This window comes from Sus scrofa, chromosome 5 (assembly GCF_054392235.1).
Source record: "Sus scrofa isolate SSC_HxYL_T2T_F1_AM1 chromosome 5, Sscrofa_HxYL_maternal_Yorkshire_Landrace_v2.0, whole genome shotgun sequence".
Lineage (NCBI taxonomy): Eukaryota > Metazoa > Chordata > Mammalia > Artiodactyla > Suidae > Sus > Sus scrofa.
Window position 1 is genome coordinate 16,140,839 of NC_139387.1, and position 17,557 is coordinate 16,158,395.

Below are 17,557 nucleotides of genomic sequence, written 5' to 3' on the forward strand. Positions count from 1 at the left end.
AAAATTTAAATCTTCCTTAGCCTAAAACGAACAGCCAAATTCAGTAACTACAATATCATATTTTCTCCCATTATTTTTGTCTACATGAAATGTGTCTTAACATAATTGGGATCATATAATTGTACATAATTGTGTACCTTTGTTTTTCTATAATATTATAATAATATCACAGATTCCTTTTAAGTGCTTCTGGTAACGTGTATCTAATACTCCATCAAGGAGGGCTGGCCCATGATTTTTTAATTTCCTTTTTGTTCATTTTTTTTTTTTTTTTTGTCTTTAAAGGCCCACACCCGTGACATCTGGAAGTTCCTAGGCTAGGGGTCGAATCGGAGCTACAGCTGCCGGCTACACCACAGCCACAGCAACCAGGGATCCAAGCCGCATCTGCCAGCTACACCACAGCTCATGGCAACACTGGATCCTTAACCCACTGATCGAGGCCAGGGATTGAATCTGCATCCTCGTGGTTACTAGTCTGATTTGTTTCTGCTGAGCCACGACGGGGACTCCCTCTTTGTTCATTTGAAAGACGTTCATTGAGGACCCAGGCTGGGTCCGGCACTATGTGAACTGTTGTGTTCATTTAGGTTGTGTTCATTTTTCTAATGGTGTACATAGTCCTGGGGTGAACAATTTTCTACATGATAATTTTTTTTTCAAGATTGAGATTATCTTTTTAGGCTAGTTTCCTAGAAGTTGGAGGCAGTTGACTATAGTTAGTGGAAAAAATCTTAGGTCTCTGAGTCAGACAACTGGTGCCACATCCCAGCTCCACCTTTTAGTATCTAGATGACTCTGGACAAGTCACATCCCCTCTTAGAGCTTTGGCTTCTTGTCTCTACAATATAGGTTAGAAAGTGTAACCCATTTTTATTGTAAAGATTCAGGGGTAAGTGCCGAAATGAGGTCTGCCAGGTATTAGTATTGAACAATAACCACCACTACATAATATATCACATTATCGAATTTGAGGGTATGAACATTTGGGGAGTTCCTGTCCTAGCTCAGTGGTTAACGAACCTGACTTGTATCCATGAGAATGCAGGTTCGATCCCTGGCCTCAGTGGGTTAAGGATCTGGAGTTGCCGTGAGCTGTGGTGTGGGTTGCAGACGAGGCTCGGATCCTGCATTGCTGTGGCTGTGGTGTGGGCCAGCAGCTGCAGCTCAGACTCAACCCCTAGCCTGGGAACCTCCATATGCCAAGAGTATGGCCCTAAAAAGACCGAAAAAAGGGGGGTATGAACATTTGGGACATTCTGTAGACTTTTTCCTTGATAATAGGTCAAGGCCTCTCGTTTACGCTTTCTAGCTGTCCTCTCATTTCAGCTAACTCTACACCTGGCAGTGTCTCAACTAGCCTCTTCTCACTCTTGTTTCCCCAGGAAGACCTCTCTGTGAGGCCACAGGGAAGGAAGTGGGCTTTGAGGTATAATCTACAGAGATCTGAATTCTTTGCCCCCCAAACTGTCTCTTCGACTGGCCTCCCTTAATGCTCGTATCTTCCCTGTCCCAGGGACTTCTCTGGCCCAGAACCAAGAGCTCTCTCTGGATTTCCTACCAGAGGGTGCAGTTTGCAGTGTGTCTCTGTCCTGGAAGATCCCAGGAAGGAACCCCTCTGAATCCAGGCTCTTCTGCCTGCAGGAGTCAATGCTCCCTTCCTCTTCCCCGCCCCCTGCACCCCAGCCCGAGAGCTGAGAGAAACCAGAGGGGAATGTGAAAGCCCCTGGGCCTGTGCGGTAGCAGTTGGATCTGATGAAGTTTGGCTGCAAAATCCCTTCACCTGCTCAAGCACCCAGTCCTCCACTCAGGCCCAGCAGACGTTCATCTTGTAGAACTCTTCCCTGGCATTGCCACGTCTTCTGATTATTTTTTATTTTCATTTTTATTTTATTTTATTTTATTTTATTTTTTGTCTTTTTAGGGCCGCACCCCCAGCATATGGAATTTCCCAGGCTAGGGGATGAATTGGAGCTACAGCTGCTGGGGACACCACAGCTTATGGCAATACCGGATCCTTAACCCACTGAGGAAGGCCAGGCATCGAACCGGCGTCCTCATGGATACTAGTTGGGTTCATTACTGCTGGGCGATGACGGGAACTCCCTCTTCTGATTTTTAAAAGATAAGCTCACATGGAGTTCCCATCATGGCTCAGTGGTTAACGAATCTGAGTAGGAACCATGAGGTTGTGGGTTCGATCCCTGGCCTTGCTCAGTGGGTTAAGGATCCGGTGTTGCCGTGAGCTGTGGTGTAGGTCGCAGAAGTGGTTCGGATCCCGAGTTGCTCTGGCTCTGGCGAAGGCCAGCGGCTACAGCTCTGATACAACCCCTAGCCTGGGAACCTCCATATGCCTCGGGTGTGACCCTAGAAAAGGCAAAAAGACAAAAAAAGAAAAAAAGAAAAAAAAAAGATAAGCTCACATACCTGGATTTAAAATCATAAAATAATCTCCCAAGTTTTAAATGTTAGCATACTCTTATCTTTTCCTCTAATACCCATCCCAGCTATCACTTCTCCTGGGGAGTCATCCCTTCCCCCCAGTCTCCTCTGTGCCCCCCTCCCCATCACTCTCTTCTCTCCATCATCATCATCTCATCACCATGTATAACCCTCCGTGGGCTGCTTACCTGTCCGTCTCTCACATGTGACCCTGAGTTATTTGAAGGCAACTGCCCAGACTGACTCATTCACTTTCCTCTGGCCCAGCACAGGGCTACGTAGAGAGAGTTATTCAATAAATTTCTAGAGTGAACTGATAAATCAGTGACCCGAGGAAGAGCTAAAGCTGGCAGATGTTATGATGCAGAACTTGCCACCTCAAGGACCAGGCTGGTAAAAACAACAACAAAAGTCCTATTTTGTGGGTTAAGCAAACTTCCCACAAAACACACCTGGAGCCACTACTCTGCCATCCTTGCATATCCCTGTGGGCAAACGGACTGTACATGATGCTCTGGAAAATAGCTATGCTCATGGGCAAAGATGAGAAAAAGAAACAGGATACAAATGATATCAATTGTTAGGGTAGCCAGGATACGGGTGAGGTTCTTGCCACTAAAAATGTATTATGGTTTGAATGAAAAATGTGGTTAGTTGGAAATAATTTTGATAGTGAAACATGCAGAAAGGTACACAGAAGATCGTAATGCACATCCATGTACCTGCCATTTTGAATTGCTGTTGACGTTTTATATTCTTTCCCTCGAATCTTTTTATATGCATGAAAATTTTAAATTATGATAACATGGAAATTTTCTTTTCCCTTCTCTCTCAGTCCACTTCCCTACCTCCTCCTTCTCCCCACTTTACCCTCCTCACACACCCTCGGCACTGATATCCCTCGTCTGGTAGGTCCCCTTCCCACCTTTTTTTTCACACTTGGAAATATTGTTTAGAATAATCAATTAAGATGAGAAAACAAAATCTCTTTACCTTTCTATATCCAACCCTATTCTGTTAGACGCTAGAAGGAGAGGCCTAAGATCTCACTGGAGGGGGTAAGAATATTCTAGGAAGAGTGTGGTTTCTAGACCTAGGAGATGCTATAAGGCAGTGTGATATGGTCAATAGGATTAAGCATGTCCAGTGCAAGCAGAAAAATGACAGTATAGTCAGAGTTTAACAACATGGTGGTACTTTAAATACACAACCGCATTCAATCTTTCCAGAAGACTGTGAGTAAAATATGTCATCCCTCTTTTACAGAAGAGGAAGCTGAGGCTTACAGAAGTGACGAGATAACCCAGGCTGTTCTGCTAACTAACTGTCACAGCTGGATTTGAACCCAGATCTGTCCCACTTCAGTGCTCATGTAGATGATAGCTGAGGGACACAGGGTGCAAACAGAGTCAGGTCTACCAGCCAAAGTTCTTGTTCTCATTAAATAGAACTTGCACTTGGTGCTCTGTTTTATTCACTCAGAATTTTTCTGAAAATGTCTGCCCCCTCCGGCAACATTTTCCATCACAGAAGGTGATTTGTTTTGGAAAAATTTGAGTAAAAACAGCTCTATATTTCTTGCTTTCCAGAGAATGGAAAAACACATGCTATTCAGTTGTGTTTTAATAGCTACTTTAAGAAACAACACGCAGACATTCACATAAATTATTTCTTTGTTAATCACCCCAAATGCCATCCACGGCATTTCCAAAGAACAACTGGGAACACGAGTTAAGAAATCGAGTAATTTCTTAACATTTTTACTTTCCTTATGAAATCTGTATCCTCTGCTTTAGAAAAAGAAATGTGTTTGCAATTTCTCAACTTGGAGTTATTTAATGTTTTCTGAGGATCAGCAGATTTCCAGGTGCCTGTGGGGGCATTCAAATAGACATGGGGTCTTCAACTTAAAAATCTCCTAAGACGGGCAGAGATATAGAAACCTATGAATGAATGAATGGCTAATATTTGGCAGTGCTTTGCAGTTTACAAAGTGCGTTCACATGGAGTATTTCCCCCATAACCCTGGAGGGTAAGGGAGGAGACATTGTTATTTCCAGTTTACAGAAGAGGCAGGCAGGACGCTCAGTGATTGAGTGGCTGGATTAGGTCACGTGGCTGCTGAGGGACAGAGCTACCCCTCCACCCAAGGTCTCCTGCCTCCTAGAGTCATGTTCATTCCCCAGGGAGACAGAGTGATGGGGCTTCTTGCTGACCAGATGTGTGCTCTAAACGTCACGTCTTCACCTGTAGGAGGAAGAACTAGGATGCCTATAACCAGAGGGATGGGAGATTAGCCAGTCAGCTAAGGAGAGACTTGAAGGGCGATGTCGTGGATCAGGCTCATGAAGTAGTCTAAGCAAAAGGAGGGGTCAGTGGGAGGATCCTGGGGTGTCTCACGAAAACCAAGTATGTGCTGGAGTTCCCGTCCCGGCTTAGACTAAATGAATCAGACTAGCATCCATGAGGATGCAGGTTCGATCCCTGGCCTGAACTGATGAATCAGTGACCCGAGGAAGAGCTAAAGCTGGCAGATGTTATGATGCAGAACTTGCCAACTCAAGGACCAGGCTGGTAAAAACAACAACAAAAGTCCTATTTTGTGGGTTAAGCAAACTTCCCAACAAAACACACCTGGAGCCACTATTCTGCCATCCTTGCATATCCCTGTGGGCAAAACACACCTGGAGCCACTACTCTGCCATCCTTGCATATCCCTGTGGGCAAACGGACTGTACATGATGCTCTGGAAAATAGCTATGCTCATGGGCAAAGATGAGAAAAAGAAACAGGATACAAATGATATCAGTTGTTAGGGTAGCCAGGATACGTGACGAGGCTTGGCTCCTGCGTTGCTGTGGGCTGTGATATAGGCCAGCAGCTGCAGCTCCGATTTGACTCCTAGCTTGGGAAATTCCATATGCCATGGGTATAGCCCTAAAGAGACAACCCTCCCCACAAAAAACAAAACAAAACAAGTATGTGCCCTCTCCTTCTCCCCTCCTTTTTGGATTTTCCCTAATCCCTAAACCTCCACTTGCCCCAGTGGCTTCTCATCTCTGCTCCTCGCTCTGCCTCTCTTTTTTCTTCTTTCCTTCCTCCCATAGGCTTTTTCAGCTTCTCTGGACCTAGGATGTCTAGTAGCTGCCTCAGCTCTTACCTGTCCTCTTGGTTCAAATACCAACAGAGAAGAGTCAGAATTTCTGAGTACCACTTACACATCTTAAAAAGACAAAATCAAATTGGCTTAGCTTAGGTCAGTGTTCTCGCAGAGGGGCCCCAGGCCATGGGCCAAGCAGTCAATAAGCATTTAATAATCCCCTAAATCCAGGCAGTGTGCTTACTGCCATGACCTGATCAGATTTTTAAACGGAGTGTCTCTGTAAGTCATTCATTGTGACTTGCACCCATTTCATTTCGTCCTCACTCCAACCCTTTGAGTGAGGCATTATCACCCACATTTTTTTTCTTTTTTCTTTTCTTTTTTTTTTTTAAGGGCCACACCTGCAGCATATGGAAGTTCCCGGGCTAGGGATTAAATTGAAGCTGCAGCTGCTGGCCTATGCCACAGCCACAGCCATGTGGGATCTGAACCGCATCTTCGACCTACACCACAGCTGGCAGCAACGCCAGATCCTTAACCCACTGAGCAAGGAGGCCAGGGATCAAACCCACATCCTCATGGATACTAGTTCAATTCTTAACCTGCTAAGCCCATCCCATTTTTTTAAATAGGAGGAAACTGAGGCTCAGAGAGTTTAAACCATTTTCCTGAGACACATAGGTAATAAGAACAAGAGGCAAGATTCAAACCCAGGGAAGTTCCCATTTTGACTCAGTGGTAATGAGCCTGACTAGTATCCATGAGGTTGTGGGTTTGATCCCTGGCCTCCCTCAGTGGGTTAAGGATTTGGCATTGCCGTGAGCTGTGGCAGATGGAGCTTGGATTCTGTGTGGCTGTGGCTGTGGCGCAGGCTGGCAGCTGTAGCTCCGATTCAACCCCTAGCCAGGGAACTTCCATATGCTGCAGGTGACCATAAAAAAAGAAAAAAGATTCAAACTCAGGTGTACCTGATTCAAGAGTAGGCAAGTATAACTACCAGGCAGTACTGAAGGTAAGACATTTATTCTTCTCTGAATGTCAAGGAATGAAGTGAGTGACTCAATCAACATTATTTGAAAGATGTATGAGGACAGGGGATCACTTTTTCTTCCCAAGTTTTTGTGGAGGCTGGTATGCCATGGTTTTTATAAGGGTCATTCCTAGGTCCCAGTTTAAGGTGTTTTTTGAGCTCATCTTGGTATTTCATCTGTTGGTTCTCCAATCTTCTCCTCCTTCAAGCCCAGCCCCAACTCAAGTGACAATTAGACTCACAAAAGCAATCCTGCCCTCCATCCTGCACTGAAGTTCCAACTTGCACCTTTGCACCCCTCCATACAAGATAATCAATGATATAAGACTTATCCTAACAGAACTGTGCCTTTTCTAGGCCTTTGTATGATGGAGAGTCTCGGAGGTTTAGATGAGACATCTGTTCCATGACTACAGAGCAATCCAAATAGACCTGGATATTCATGGTTTCAGCTACCAAACCAGCCCTCTATGAAAACACTTGTGCTTGGGGCAGTGGAGGCAACTTGTTTGAAGCAATAACAAAACCCCAGAGAAAACTCTTGTCTTAGTAGCTGACCAGAGAAGAATTCCTTTGAGGAGGGAGCCTATTTATTTGTGAAAACAGATGAAACTGATTGGGGTGAGTCTTTCTGAAGCTCATACCAAGATTATTAAAAACTCACCAAATTCAAGAATGGTGAGTGGCCTCAACATTTTTATCTTTTAGAATAAGCAACAAAGAAGAAGCTTCTGGACACTAGGAGATGCGGCAACCACTCAAAGATTGTTCTCCTGCCCTTTAGTATCAACCTGGCCAACATCCAGCTGTTACCATGATACTTTAGTCCCCCGTTTGGGACACATACTCCTTTTTTTCTTGTCTGAATAGATCTCCCAGCCTAGGTGGGGGCATATCTAGAGTTTCGTCCACAAATGGTTATCTGCTTCAAAGGGAGATGATCTTTTTCCAAACTCTCCTGGGGAAAATACCATTAGAGGGATAATATCAGATAATGACCCCAAAACTTCAATCAAGGTAGATCTAATGGATCCCTCTTAGCTTTTCAAAATGAATATTAAACAACCAGAATGACCCAATGATTGAATGACTACTACATATAAGGATATTCCAAGAATTATATCTTCCATATGTTCTAATAATGCAAAATGTATTTTTCTGAGCAACATGCACACAGATCTTTGACTCACTGGAGGCAAAAGGAAATAGCCAAATATATTTTCATTTTTCCCTCAAAAGATAGGGGTGAAAAAAATCTTAACGTGTATGTTGAGTTTGAAGAGGTTCGGTAAGGAAATTTAAAGCAAAACAAAACAAAACATGCTGGGCATTTCTAGCAGAGGGAATTTAATACAGGGTATTGTTATAAAGATCTTGAAAGGGCTGGAGAAACAAAAATGAGAAGGAAGAGGTGGGAGAGAGGACAAAAGGGAAGCACCTGGGTACTCAGAGTTGCCTGCACCCCTGGCAGGAGCCACTGCAGTGAGTTTGTGGCAGTGAGATCTGAGTCAGTTAAAGGAGGTGCCTCCTCAGCCCAGGCTGGGGCTGCTGAAATAGAACTGCTTCTGCCAGAGTGATTGGAGTCCAGAGTCACTTAGCCACTGCTGTGACTATCACAGGCCCCAGCAATTCTACCAGAATTCCTGCCAGAGCAGAAATTCCTCACTTCCTCCTAACCTCCCCACAGCACACTACCTCTCTTGGCAAGGTGCGCTAAGGGAAATATTTGTTTTTACATCTGGCTGCCTAAGTGGTCCTGAGCTCCTTGAAGGGATCGACATCCCTTTATTTGTGGCCTCATTCTTCCTTAGAAGCCGAGTTTTTCCCAGGGCCCATGCTTGTCCACTTGTCCAGAATAAAAACTTTATTTCCCAGCATTCCTTGCAGCGACTTTGACCATGTGATCAAGTTCTGACCAATGGGATATGACTGGAAGTGAGGGAGGAGGTTTGCCTGCTTCCCTCTTCCTCTTTCTCCTTTCCATTGGCTGGAAGGCAGACATGGTGGTAGACCATTTTGGACCATGTAGGTGAAGGCAACATCTCCACGTTAGTTTTTCTGGAACTGCCTTAACTAAGTATGACACACTTAATGGCTTAGGAAAGAGAAATTTATTGTCTTGCTCTTCCGGAGGCTAGAAGTCCAAAACCAAGGTGTCGGCAGGGTTTGTTTCTCCTGAGGGATGTGAGAGAGGATCTGTTGGTGCTCTAGCCTGGCTTCTGAGGGTTTGCTGGCCATCCTTGGCATTCCTTGGCTTGTGGAAGCATCACCCCAATCTCCGCCTTTGTGGCATTCTCCCTGTGTGCATTTCTGTGTCCAAAATTCCCCTTTTTATAAGGACACTGGTCATATTGGATGGGGGGGTCCATCCTGCTCCAGGATGAGCTCATCTAAACTTAAGGACTTACATCTGCAATGGTTAGCATTTATTCCAGAATGATAGAATTGCAGTTTCCTCAGTCCCCACCCCGCTGTAGCAAAGCTTTGAAACAGCGGGCATTTTTACAAATTTATTAAAGCGAAAGTATATTTTCAGAGAGAAAGAGAGAGAGAGGAAATGCCCACACCGGGGTAAAAAGAGGACCTGCCTCACTTTACAGTGTTTTTATGTCCACATGCTGGCTACCTTATTTGCATGGGGAACAGGTTTTATATAGGTGAGTGAGGAAGGGGTGACATTCCTTCCCTAGTAGGGAGTGAGCAGCCCAGGCTGGTCAAGGCGGGGGAAGGGGCATTACGATGAGACATGGCCAGAGGCTTTTGGGTTTAATCTCCTTGAAGGGGACATGAAACCTATAACGTAATGATCCTATTTTTCCAAATAAAGTCCCATTCCAAGGCCCTGGGGGTTAGGACTTTCCTATATGAATTATGGGAGGGACCATAACCACCTCATCGTGGCTTCTGTGCTGGGATTACCTTTCAGGACCGAGACCTGTGTCCCCCCAGTTACCAGCCCTCGGCCATCGGCCTGTGCTGAGACTTGCCCTCAGCTCAAGACTGTCTTCTGCTCCAAGGTCACCTGCCTTCTCCAGGTGGCAGACAGTATCCAATGACCAGTCTATGTGTGTGTGTGTCTAAAGGTTCAGCGTCATTACCTCATCTTGGACAACCCTGAAAAGCCATTGTAGCTACAGAGCACTGCCAGGGGTTGCCTCACAGCCCACCTCCTCCCGTGCTCCATCCAGCCTGTACCCTTCTCCACAGGTGTCCATGCTGCATGCTAACCTCCATTCCTGAATCCATTTCCTGGGGGTGGGGGTGAGGCTGTGTGCAAACTGCAACACGCCCTAAAGAACCCAAAGCAGAGAAGTAGCCCATGTTCCTGACCCCAGGGAGCTGATCGATAGGCCCTCTATTGTTTAGTGTGATGTGAGAAAGAAGGAAAATGCCTCTCCATGCAAGCTGTGCTCTTCGGGCCTCTCCTTCTGTTGCAGAACCAGTGTCCTAAGCACTTGTTGAGGTGCAGGGGGTGGTTTGCATTGAGCAGGTGTCTGCACTCAGTGAGCTCAGATGATGTCTAGAGTTTCTAGGATCCCCAGATTTCATGAACCCTGCATGGTGGGCCAAATCTGTGCATCACGTGGGAAACTAAAAAAAAAAAAAAAAAAAAAAAAGGCTCGTTTGGGGGTCACATGCAAGACCTCTAATGTCTTTGTGGTGGGCCCAGATGGTTCTGATGCTGCCGGCTGGGCCGTCACCTGCAGATGGCATTTGGATCGCACTGGTGCAGGAAAACTCACTGAGCTTTGCTTAGGGGCTTTGTTCCAGCTCTGAGTGTCTCTCCTCTCAGCTCTGTTATTTTTCTGGGCTTCAATTTCTCCATCTCTAACACAGAGACTGAGTTATTTGCAAGTCCCTTGCTCTGCCTACTTCAGAAATTTGCAGGAGGCCAAATTGAGCCCAGATGAAGGGCTTTGAAAGGTCAGTAGCGCTGTCTAAATACACAAGGTGAAATGATTGTGATTGGTATTGACATTAAAAAGCCTTTTAATGTCACAGGTTGTGCGAACTAGTGCTCAACAGATGGTGTTCCCATAATGCTCCCAGGAGGCTTGTTTCTGGGGGATTTTCCACTGAATGCAGTTCTCTTTCAAAAGTTTTGTTTTGAAATCAGAGAGCCAGTGAGGAGCCTTGGTTAATCCTGGATGTGGACTGAGCAACTCAACTAGCCGAGCCTGGGGCAGACCCTTTATCTAGGCCTGGACTTTTGTGTGACCTGGGAAAAGGGGCTCTTTCAGCCCCTAAGACAGCTGGCCACAGTTGATCAGATGTGAGCTGTAGGCTTATTGCGGTTCCCAGAAGTCTCTGGACTGAGTTGAGCCAAACCCTTTGCCTTTGTCTTGATAAACATTCTTTGGGCCAGGGGTGTGTGAAGGGGAGGGGCTGAGAGAGCAGGGAGGGAGATCATAGCACACTGGAGCCAGAGGGGACCTTAGAGCCATTTAATCCACCCTCTTCAATTGGCCAGTCATGACAAAAGGCTCAGAGAGGTTTATCTCGCCTAATGTCACCCAGCAAATTAGGAGACAGCTGGGTGCAAACCACAGGATTTTAAACTTCTAGGCCTGGGGCTGTTTACCACCCCTAGAGGCTGTTGACTGGAGCTTCCTGGATGGCTCAGCAGAGCCGGGGAGTGGGGTGGAGGGTGGACTCCTTGCTTGGACCCAATTTCCCATCTCAATAGCTGGTTCCTCCCAGTGACGTGGCTAGATCGTTGTTAGATTAGCTTCTCAGAAGCAGCCACGGGCAGTGACCCGGCAGGCCCTGCTTGACCCTACTTTGAAATTTGGTAGAAAGTTGTTGATGGTCTGGTGAGAGGGCAGGGTGGCACCAATCCCCCCATCCCCCGACTTCTTTCTCAACCCACTGCCCAACCACTGCCTGAAACTCCTCCATTCAAGGCCCTCTGCCTTTCTTAGATTCCTCCATTTCAAATGCAAATACTCCTGGGAGCTGCCCCCACACTTCCATCTGACCTGCTATTGTTGCCACAGAGTGTCTCTGATCTCTGAGCAGGTCCTGAGAGCGAACTGTGAGGGTGGGTGAGAGAATACGGAGTGAGGATGGGCCGTGGGAAATTCCTTTTTCTCACTGCAAGACTCTGGTGAGGGCTGGTGGACTCACAGACCCAGCCCGTGCCTGGTGAGGGGCATGTGCCCTTCTTGCCCAGTGATTTTTTTTTTTTTTTTCCAGTTTTTTAAGGACCGCACCTGCAGCATATGGGAGTTCCTGGGCTAGGGGTCAAGTTGGAGCTGTAGCTGCAGACCTAGGCCACAGCCATGACAACACTAGATCCCAGTGGCAGCTGCGACCTACACCGCATTTCATGGCAACACAGGATCCTTAACCCACTAAGTGAGGCCAGGGAATGAACCTGTATCCTCATGGACACTAATCAAGTTCTTAACCTGCTGAGCCATAGCAGTAACTCCTCCTTGCCCTGTGATCTTGACCAGACTCCTAGGCTGCCTGGGAAGTCCAGGCTGTCCTCAGAATTGGGTCCACCCTTAACTCCTCTCACAGATGGGGAACGGGGAATTTTGGGGGGAGAGGCTCCACACCTGAGCACAGGGGCTAGTGGGGGACAAGGGCCCAGGCAGAGGGCTGGCTGACACTTCTGGCCATTTGGGGGCATGGGAGGGCTCTCACGGGCCTTTCCTCTGCTCAAGGCCTCAAGGTAGCTTTGGTGGGAAGGCAGAGGTGGGCTCAGAGCTCTGTGATGGCCATGGCAGGGTTTGAGGAGAGGTCTTTGCAAAGGTGGGGGAAGCCCCCCTCTTTCTTGTGATTTCAGGGGAAACCAGAAGAAGCCCTGACCCCTGAACATATCTATACTCTTACCCCATAGGCTCTGCCATCTCACCAATGGATCAGCATTTCTTTGAAAAAAGAAAGAACATTAAAACAATTTGTCCTGAATATCATAGAAAATCTAGAAATACACAAAGAAAAACCCAAACCAAACATCTTTAATCCTTTTGCCTATAGAAAACCTCTGTGAACCTTTTGGCTTGTGTCCTCCCAGTATTTGGAGTGTGAGTGTGTATGTGCGTGCACACATATGTACATATATGTGTGTGTGCATGTATGTGTACATGTGAGCATGTGTGCATACATGTGTGTACGTAGACATCTATGTTTCTGTGAGTATATATGCGGGTGTGTGATGTGGATATATGTGTGTGAGTGTGTGCATGTGTGTGTAGGGCCCAACAAAAACGGCCCTTTCTCCCATCTGAGACTTGAACCTCTTGAGAGAGTCTGAAGAACAGGGACGAGTATCTTTGAAGAGAAGGAAGAAGGGAGCATTACAGGTGTGTGGGCAGAGTCAGGGAACAGACGTGCAGAGGTGGGGCGCGCTAAGGCTAGCCACGGCCAGCAGGTCTTACCTCCCCTGTGATGCCAGGAAGGCAGAGGCGTTCGATTTGGAGAAGCTGTGACCATTGAGGGGGCTACAGGGCAGGATCCCTGCCACAGAAGGGTGCAGGAGCTGCCAGCAGTAGGGCACTTCTCACCCTCTGATCCTTGCTGGTGACTCCTACTGGCTGCACCCAGCTGAGAGTCAGAGGTCAAGGGGAGTCGGCCTCCCTGGGCCAGAGAAAGAATGGAATGGATTGGTGCTGGGTGGAAGGTGCACCAAATGGGCAACAGAAACCTCCTGCCCTAGAGAGGAGTGAGTGAGGAGCGGGCGAGAGGCTGATTTTGATGGTGGACAAAAAGTAAGAAAATCTAAGTTTCTTCACAAGTAAGAAAAAGTACACAAGTAGGAAAAAGTCCTACTGTCTCCCTTCCCCTCCCCCAACTGTCTGTCTGTCTGTCTATCTGTATATCCATCTATCTACCTACCCACCTATCACGTGTATCTGTCTCTAAATTCTTCTAGGAGAAAATTATAGGTGGTATGAAGTAGCAGCTAAGTTCAGCCTTTGAAACTAGACCACTTGGGTTGGTGTGCTGGCTGGACCACTTAACAGTGGTGGGGGTTTGAGCTGGTTGTCTTACCTCTTTGAGGCTCAGTTTCTGCCCCTCTCAGTGGGACCAGTGGTGGTTGGGAAGATGAGATGAGTGAATATGTGTAAAGTGTTTAGAGAAGTGCCTGACACGTAGTAGGTGCTCAGTTAGTTTTTTGCTATGCCAACACCCCATTTAATTCAGAATGAGCAAGGAGTTCCCTGGTGGCTCAGTGGGTTAAGGATCTGAGATTGTCACTGCTGTGGTGCAGGTTCAGTCCCTGGCCCTGGAATTTTCATAGGCCATGGGTGCACCTTCCCCAATCCCAGAAAAAAAGGACTAATGAATAGTTGGGTGACACTTCCTCATGCAAAAAAAAAAAAAAAGCCAGGCTCCCATTGTGGCTCAGCAGGTTAAGAACCTGACATGGTGTCCATGAGGATACAGGTTTGATCTCTGGCCTTGCTCAGCGAGTTAAGGATCCATTGTTGCTGCAGGCTGCAGTGTGGATCACAGATGTGGCTTGGATCCAGTGTCACTGTGGCTGTGGTGTAGGCCTGTGGCTGCAGCTCCAATTCAACCCCTAGCCCTGGAACTTTCATATGCCGAAGGTGCAGCTGTTAAAAAAAACAACAACAAACAAACAAACAAACAAAAAACCCCAGTCACCGGGTCATGGGGGTAGAGCTGGGTTGGATTGCCTGCTCTTCAATGGTCTCATCCCAGGTGAGACCCGCTCAGGGCCTCCAGCCCAGCTTTCCCAGTCGGGGCCTCCAGAGGGCCTTTGGGGGGCACTTATTTTCTAGTTCAGGCCTATGAAAATGACAATTCTCAGGGGGAAAGAGCTATTCCTACCGAGGTGCTGAGAGTTCATCAGATCTTGGCAGGAAGGGAGGAGATGGCTGAGACTGGAAAAGAGGGGAAGGGAAGGAGGAAAAGGAGGAGGAAAGTGCTACAAAAGGCGGGAAGGAACACGTGAGACACCAAGACCAGCTCCTCCGGCCCAGGGTCCACTGGGTCTCCCCCTTTAGGCTGCTTTCCTGCGGGTCTCCCCTGCCTGACATGCAGTGAGGCTCAGCCAGGCCTGCCTCAAATCCCTCTCTGCCCCTTCTTAGGATGCAAGTCATGAAAGGAGCCTCAGCTTCCTCACCTGTAAAATGGGAACCATAACCCCTCGTTTGCTTGTAGAGAAGCTAAACGCAGTTCAGTGATGTCTCTGTGGATGTTGCTAGAGAGCCTGGCACAGAACAGGAAGGCAGCATCTGGTCACAAAAAAGAAAACCAAAGGACCTGAGTAGACCTTTTTCCAAAGAAGACATCGGAATGAGCAATCAGCACATGAGAAGATGCTCAACATGGCTAATCATTAGGAAACCGAAAGTCAAAACCACAATGAGATAGCACCTCACAACCATCAGGATGGCTATTATTATTAAAAACACAGAAAATAGGAGTTCCTGCTGTGGTGCAGCAGAAACGAATCTGACTAGTATCCATGAAGATGTGGGTTCGATCCCTGGTGTTGCTCAGTGGGTGGGGGATCCGGCATTGCTATGAGGTGTGGTGTAGGTCACAGACACACTTGGATTCAGTGTTGCTGTAGCTGTGGCACAGGCCAGCAGCTCCAGCTCCAATCTTAGTAGCATTACTCAAAGTAGTCAAAAGGTGGAGGCAACCAAGTGTCTATTGGTGACGGAATAGATAAACAAACTGTGATGTATACATAGGATGAAAATTATTCAGCCTTAAAGAGCAAGGACATTCTGGATTTATGTGTTTTAATGTATTTTTTAAAATCAGTCTCATCCCTTCAGTTACACACCTGGGCTTTAGCTCAGCTTAGTTCAGTATTTCCTTAGCACCAATTATATCAAGCACAGTAATAGCATTAGTGACACACAATGAAAAAGACACCCCGACCCTGCCCGGTCTAGCGGGGAGAACAAAGAGATAAACAGATAATTCCAAAAAGTGGAAAGTGCAATGATGGTATGGAAGTACAAAGGAAGGGAACCAGCCACATGGTTGGGGGAGCTGATGGGGCTAGTAAATCAAATCAAACCAGGAAAGAAAATATTTATTGAACACCTACTATGGGGTGTATAGAGTATATGAATGCATGGTTTTTATCTTGAAGTCCAGTTCTGGAACTAATATTAGCTCATGGGGGCTGCCTTCCTCCCTCATCTTTTCATCATTGGCATATTGTGGTAGATTAATTTACACATGCATGAACGACAGAGAGATGTGTTGATCAGCATACCATCAACACATGAGGGTTTGCTTATTTGCATATAGCCAATCAGAGGAAGACTGTAAACTGCAACACACCACTGAAACCAATCGCAGAAAAGAAGCCCAGGAACCATGAGCTTTCGTTGCTACAGGGCATTTGTTAACACTGCAGCCACTGTGCTGTGCACCTCTGCATGCCCCTCCCACGTTGTCCTAAGTAACCCTTGGAAGTTTTCCACCAAAAGCTCTGGATCACGCTCTGATGAGAACTCTTTTTTTTCCCCCTAGGCCATGGCCATAATAACATTGGATCTGAGCCGTGCCGGCAATCTACACTAATGCAGCAATGCTGGATGCTTAACCCACTGAGTGAGACCAGGAATCAAACCTGCATTCTCAGAGAGACAATCTTTTAGGTCCTTCACCTACTGAGCCACAATGGGAACTCCCTGATGAGAACTCTTGTGCTGGACTCAATCCACAGTGATGGCTGAGACAATTGCTAAGGAGAGAGAGGGAACATTCATTTCTACAGGTGAGTGATTCCTACAGGTACCTTCCTGGACATTAAGATGGTAAGGCCTTTTTTTTTTTTTGTCTTTTTGCTATTTCTTGGGCCGCTCCTGCGGCATATGGAGGTTCTCAGGCTAGGGGTCTAATCGGAGATGTAGCCGCCGGCCTACGCCAGAGCCACAGCAACGCAGGATCCGAGCTGCGTCTTCGACCTATACCACAGCTCACGGCAACGCCGGATCATTAACCCACTGAGCAAGGGCAGGGACCGAACCCACCACCTCATGGTTCCCAGTCGGATTCGTTAACCACTGCGCCACAACGGGAATTCCGGTAAGGCCTTTTATCCCAAGACTCTAAGGCCTTTTATCCCGAAAGAATATATGTGTATGCATCCAGGGAAAGGTTTAGTCTAGTTTAAATAACATTATATTGGAAGATCTTTTTTTTGTGTGTGTGTGTCTTTTTTTGCCTTTTCTAGGGCCGCTCCTGTGGCATATGGAGGTTCCCAGGCTAGGGGTCGAATGGGAGCTATAGCCACCAGCCTACGCCAGGGCCACAGCAACTCGGGATCCGAGCTGCAATCTGCACCACAGTTCACGGCAACACCCGTTCCTTAACCCACTGAGCAAGGCCAGGGATCAAACCCGCAACCTCATGGTTCCCAGTCACATTTGTTAACCACTGAGCGACGACGGGAACTCCTGGAAGATCTTTTGATGTCAAGTCCTCCTCTGTGTGTGTGTAATCTGAAAGGCATCCTCTGATGGGTTTCAGAGCCAGTGCAGTGAAAAAAGTCCGGCTCACCTTATTAGACCCCCATAGCTCTGACTGAATGCCTATAAACCAGGACTGTGCCGGATACCTCTAAGTAATGCAGATGGAGTTTGCAGGGTCCACTGTCTCTGCAACTCTGCTGTCTACAGGTTTCATTCAAGAGGCTAGAGCCATAGTCAAGGTTGAACTCTACCAATCTAGGAAAACACACTTGGAGGACAAGCATATCCTTGGACAACGTTGCCACATGGGACGTGTTTGCAAAAATAATGGAAATTCTCCTTTTGCCTGCACTGGCACTTCTTAAGCTCATCTGGCCATGCTTGAAATTCTATAATTAGAGTATCATCCTTTTGGCTAAAGTGCCCTGTTAGGTACATTCCTTGGAGAGTGAACCGTGACATTTCATAGCCACAAAAGTGATATCCTCACATTTCTTCCCCTCATTGGATGCCCTGTACAACATGGTAAGATAGGTTTGATTGAGTATACCTGTTTTATTGATG

At 46.9% G+C, this 17,557-nt stretch overlaps 1 protein-coding gene across 8 annotated transcripts in view; it reads left to right on the forward strand.

Annotated features, from left to right (window-relative positions):
* The window catches only part of NUAK1 (NUAK family kinase 1), a 148,783-nt gene that overhangs the window by 44,194 nt on the left and 87,032 nt on the right, over positions 1 to 17,557 (forward strand). For all 8 annotated transcript variants that reach the window (XM_013988236.3, XM_084955476.1, XM_084955479.1 and 5 more), the window contains one exon: positions 16,050 to 16,296. The gene's annotated coding sequence lies outside the window, so the exon portion shown is untranslated. The remainder of the gene's footprint in view (positions 1 to 16,049; positions 16,297 to 17,557) is intronic.